Source organism: Myotis brandtii, unplaced genomic scaffold (genome assembly GCF_000412655.1).
Source record: "Myotis brandtii unplaced genomic scaffold, ASM41265v1 scaffold1270, whole genome shotgun sequence".
NCBI lineage: Eukaryota > Metazoa > Chordata > Mammalia > Chiroptera > Vespertilionidae > Myotis > Myotis brandtii.
In genome coordinates, this window is record NW_005354465.1 from 1,091,851 (window position 1) to 1,097,429 (window position 5,579).

A 5,579-nucleotide genomic window follows, 5' to 3' on the forward strand; every position below is an offset into this window, starting at 1 on the left:
ATAAAATTTAAAAAATGAAAAAAAATTTAAATCAGAAATTATATATCTATTTAATCATGAAACCTAATGTCAAAAAGGTAATATTCACAGAAACATGCTCAAGTTCCTCATGAAAAATTTAAAACATTTTATTTGAATATTTAGCCTTAATAAAGGTTGTGAGTTTCTCCTTATGAAGGGAGTGTCCAGAGGCGCACGCTGCCTGGAAACGGCCACAGGGGTAGCAGCCCGACGTCTCCCGGTTCAGGCGCTGGCGGTGGCCGGGGAGCGGCTCTCCGGAGGAGAGAAGCTGGGCAACTCCCAGGAACCACGCTTGGACCACGCCCCTCTGAGGGACCAATAGGGGCGGGCGTTAGGCGAGACACTCAGCCAATCTGATGGCAGGCACTGGTGACAACATAGTTGCTGGCCAGTTTGTCTGGTGACGTCATCCCACAGCGCCGGAAGTAGCGTGTCAAAGGAGTACCGCGAACTCATCTGTCACGGCTGTTTGAGGTAAGGCAGTTTGGGCCTACCTCCTGTGTTGTCCGTGATGGAAGCCGTGGGCGTGGACCTCATGCCGGCTCGCTTCTGTTTTTGAGTGACGTGCCTTGAAAAACGCTCTCACGGCTTCTTTCTCGGCCGGCGTTGCTCCTTCCTCGTGCTCCGGGGCTCTCGGCTCCCTCCGGCCCCCTTGGACCGTGTTTGGCGGCGCTCACGTTGGTCTCCGCCCCACTTGGCGTCCGTTCACCTGTGCCCCTGACACCCTTACCTAGCTTGGTCGCAACACAAGCAGAGCAACTATTAGAGCGTGGGCACTGTCCAGCCCGTGGGCTGTCAGGTAGGACATTGTTTCCTTCGCAAACGCTCCCTGAAAGGAGCTTGAGGGCCTTTCACAGCGTCCTCAACAGGCCAGTGGGAAGGCCAGAAGCAAGGCTGTTCCCACGCGGACCAGCGATAGCCGTTCCACACAGCGGGGGTCTAATTTCATTGGGAATAATGTGGCCCAGGTTTGGGGCCTTCTGGGAATTTGACGTATTGGGGATCGTTAGAACACGGGACAGGCCTCTCCATGGGGGGAGACAGTGCAGATTGGTGCCTTTTCACGTTAGCTGCACGGTCTGCTGTCGATGGTCCTGAGCTCCTGCTTTCATCCTGCCTGTACTATTAACAAGAGTGATAATGCTTACTTTTGGCCAGACACTGATCTTTACATACTAACTCATTTAGCCCGTGTAGTGTAGAGCAGTTATTAATATTGTTTTACAGCCGAAGAAATAAAGGCTGACGTCAAATAACTGACCTCAAGTCACACAGTGAGGAGGTTGTGGCGCCACGTTTTGAACTCCAGCATTTGGACTTTAGAGGCCTGGATGTTGCCCACTATTCTATGCTGATTTTGTCCAACTGTTCACCAAGTGCCCGAGCACCTCACTCTGTTGTTATCTACTATTTTATGGAGAAAATTGAGGTCATCAGAGGTGCCCTTCCTCTTTGCTTTCCTGTTTACAAAACCATTTAGATTTATACTCATGTTGATCTGAAGTCTCAGAGGATGAGGATGAGCTGTATCCTCTGATCAAAGCAAATCCCTTTACCTGTGTTCCTGATCTTTTATACTCTCACCTATGAGAGCTTGTTTTCATTTGTCGTTTCTGCCCCTGTCCCAGTCATGTATAAACAAGGCCAGGTTTCTCAGGACCCTGGCCATCTCTTATCCCCACTTCCACTATGCAAGCCAGAAAGAAAAAAGTTCTTGGTGATCATCTTCCTTTAGCTGTCATCCAGTGACTCTTCCCCCTTCTTATCCAAACTGTTTTAAAGGGTATTCTAAATTCTGTCTCCATTTTCTCAACTCCCATTCCCTTCTGCAGTCTGCTTTCAGACCTATTATTCCCCTGAAATCTTACCCTAAGGTCACCAGTGATTGTTCCTCAAACCAGATAGTCATTTAAAAATCATCACTTGATTCCCTTGCTGCTTTTGAGACTTGATACCTCTCACTCCCTTTTTTATTTTTATTTTTGTTAATCCTCACCCGAGGATATTTTTCCATTGATTTTTTAAAATATATTTTATTGATTTTTTACAGAGAGGAAGGGAGAGGGATAGAGAGTTAGAAACATCTATGAGAGAGAAACATCGATCAGCTGCCTCCTGCACACCCCCCACTGGGGATGTGCCCGCAACCAAGGTACATGCCCTTGACCGGAATCGAACCTGGGACCCTTCAGCCCGCAGGCCGACGCCATATCCACTGAGCCAAACCAGTCAGGGCTCCATTGATTTTTAAGAGAGAGTGGAAGAGAGGGGGACAGAGAGAGAGAGTGAAACCTTGATGTGAGAGAGACACACTGATTGGTTGCCTCCCACATGTGTCCTGACCAGGGCCAGGGATCGAGCTTGCAACCTAGGTAGATGCCCTTGACTGGAATTGAACCTGGGACCCTTCAGTCCACAGGCTGATGCTAAACTGGCTAGGGCTCACTCCCATAATACACTCAGTTGATTTATTCAGTGAACATTTATTGTGATATAGAGATGAGCAAAACAATGTGCCTTTCCTTAAGGAGCTTATATTCTAGCTGTTTCTCCATGTTCCTCTCTCACCAGTCATTTCTCCTGTGGATAGTCTTTTTTCCTCCACCCAAAATGTTGGGTATTTCCAATGCTTGCCACTTTGGCCCGCTGTACTTTTTTTAAAAAATATTTTTATTGATTTCAGAGAGAAAAGGAGAGGTGGAGAGAGATAGAAACATAAGTAATGAGAGAGAATCATTGATCGGCTGCCTACTGCACGCTCCCTACTGGGGATCGAGCCCCCAACCTAGGCATGTGCCCTGACCGGGAGTCGAACCATGACCTCCCTGGTTCATAGGTCGACACTCAGCCACTTGAGCCATGCTGGCCAGGCTGTTCTTTTCATTCTGTACATAATGCCTGAGTGAACACATCAACTGGCTTGGTTTTAACTCCCTACATGCTTTCAAATAAAAGTTGTCATATTAGACTCTTTTCTGAGTTTCACCCTCACTTCTGACTACCCTGCTGGACAGCTCTGCCTGCAACTCCCATGGGCAGTTCAAATTCAGAGGCCCAAAACTGAACTCGGCATCTTCCCTGAACTTACTTTATCACACCCATCACTAAATTCTAATGGTTTTGCCCCCTAAATGTTTCTCAAGTCTGTACTCTCTACTTTATCTCTCCATTGTCCTACTTCAGGCCTCATTATCTCTCACCTGAAATACAATGGGCTTCTAACTGGTTCCCCTGCCTCTAGTTCTGTTCTCCACATATCTTTTGTCCACACTACCTACCTCCTCCCCCAAATGATCTTTGAAAACAAATCTGTGTCAAAGACCTGCTTAATAATCTTTAAAGAGCTTTCTGTTCTTTCATCTGTTTGCTCTTTCATTCAGCACATACTTATTGTTTACTGAATTGCAAAATTCATTGGAACTTCTAAAATATGAGCTTCTCAGCCAGTCATCCAGGGCCCTGCTTCATTTGGACCTGCTTGAATCTTCAGCCTCTTTTCTGCCTCATACTTTGGGTTGCAGCAACACTGAACTGCTTCTTCATATGTACAGTGCTGTTCCTTTGTGCACTTGCCCTTGCTGTTCACTTTTATTGGAGTCTTTTCCCAGATTTCTTTCTTTACTTCTTTTTTTTTTTTTTTAATATCTTTTTATTGATTTCAGAGAGGAAGGTAGAGAGAGATAGAAACAATGATGAGAGAGAATCCTTGATCTGCCTCATGTATGCCCCCTACTGGGGATTGAACCCGAAACTTGGGCATGTTCTCTGACCAGGAATCAAACTGTGACCTGGTTCATAGGTCGAAGCTCAACCACCAAGCCACACCAGCCAGGCTCTTCCTCCACTTCTCCTCAGTTAGGCTGTTCCCTTTCACCTAATTAACCAGGTTTTTATATATATAGGACTCATTGTAGGCTCAACTCCTATAGGAAACCTTTCTTGACCCCTTTCTCCAACTCTGGGTTGGGAACTTCACCTTTGTGCCCTATCTTTGTGACGGCAGGTATGATGTATTATACCTGTATCATACAATGCAAGTGAAATGTATTATGTCTTTATTCCCAGCACTAGTTTGGCACAAGAAACATAGTGGGCATGCAGTAATTTTGACTGAATGATCAAATGAGTGAAGACAAAAGGTATATGGTGCAGATTAAGAATGTGTTCTTTAGCCCTAGCTGGTTCGGCTCAGTGGATAGAGTGTTGGCCTGTGAACGGAAGGGTCCCTGGTTTGATTCCGGTCAAGGGCATATACCCGGGTTGTGAGCTCGATCCCCAGTAGGGTGTGTTCATAAGGCAGCCGATCAGTGATTCTCTCTCATCATTGATGTTTCTACCTATCTCTCTCCCTCTCTGAAATCAATAAAAAATATATTTTAAAAAAAGAGCCTGTTCTTTGAAATTAATTCAAATCCTGTCTCTGGCACACATTGGCTGTATGACTTGAACACATTACTTATCTTCTCTAAGCCTTAAATTTTTGCTTCCTTGCAATGAGAGTTGTTGTGAAGATTAAATGAGATGATATAAGTAAGATATTTAGCAAATGCCTAGCACATAGTATGCACTTGATAAAAGCATGCTGAACACCAGGGGCTATAGAAGAAAAGTATGCTGAAGACCAGGCCTAACCCAGGACAATGATCTCCAAAGAGCCTTCCTCCAAATTTTCTGAATGGATGGACAGTGATGCAGTCTATATACAAGGAGATTTAATTATCATCTGTATCCATCCATCCCACCTTGACCCTTGGATCTTTCATAGGCAACTTAATCTAATTGTGTTTTAATCTTAAATCATCTCTTCTTTACCTACTGCTTATCCCCAAATTATGTCTCTTTGTATATTCTTCCTTTTGGTTAATGGATATTTCCAAATTAGGAATCCTGGTTATCTCCCTTTCTTCCTTTGTCATTCCCCAAATGCAGTCAGTAATTAAGTCTATCTTCATGATTTCTTCTGGCTGTTCTTCTCTCCATCCCCTTTGTTCTGCCTTTGCTCAGGCAGAATTTCTTGTCTCTTTTTCTTCTGTTGAAACTCTACATGGTCTTAAGGGTTGTTTTTCAAAAGAATGCCAGCACCTCCACTATTGTGCAGGTTGTGTATTGCACAAAGGTGCTGCAGTCATACTTTGGAAATTGCATGTTTGCAATTTATTATGACAGTCTTCTGGCAGATGGCAGCAAAACATCATTCTAACATCAGTATGTTAATGACAGTTAAAGAAGGGAAACCTTCAAATACACAAAAAGTGCCTGTAGACTGAAGAATATCTTCTGTTTTTATGTTCTTAGTTTTCTGCCAGGCAAACTCCTTTTCGGTCCTTTAAAACCCATTATACATAAAGTCTTTTTTTTTTTTTTTACCTTTTTTATTTTTTAATATATTTTTTATTGGTTTTTTACAGAGAGGAAAGGAGAGAGATAGAGAGTCAGAAACATCGATGAGAGAGAAACATCGATCAGCTGCCTCCTGCACATCTCCTACTGGGGATGTGCCCGCAACCTAGGTACATGCCCTTGACCGGAATCGAACCCGGGACCTTTCAGTCCGCAGG

The 5,579-nt window shown here is 44.4% G+C and overlaps 1 protein-coding gene across 3 annotated transcripts in view; it reads left to right on the forward strand.

Moving 5' to 3' along the window:
- The first annotated feature begins 297 nt into the window (after positions 1 to 297).
- Positions 298 to 5,579, forward strand: part of APTX (aprataxin) — an 18,199-nt gene continuing 12,917 nt past the window's right edge. Inside the window, exon 1 of one of the 3 annotated variants that reach the window (XM_005859554.2) lies at positions 298 to 820. The gene's annotated coding sequence lies outside the window, so the exon portion shown is untranslated. The remainder of the gene's footprint in view (positions 821 to 5,579) is intronic. The other 2 variants (XM_005859553.2, XM_014534254.1) reach the window with 2 other exon arrangements.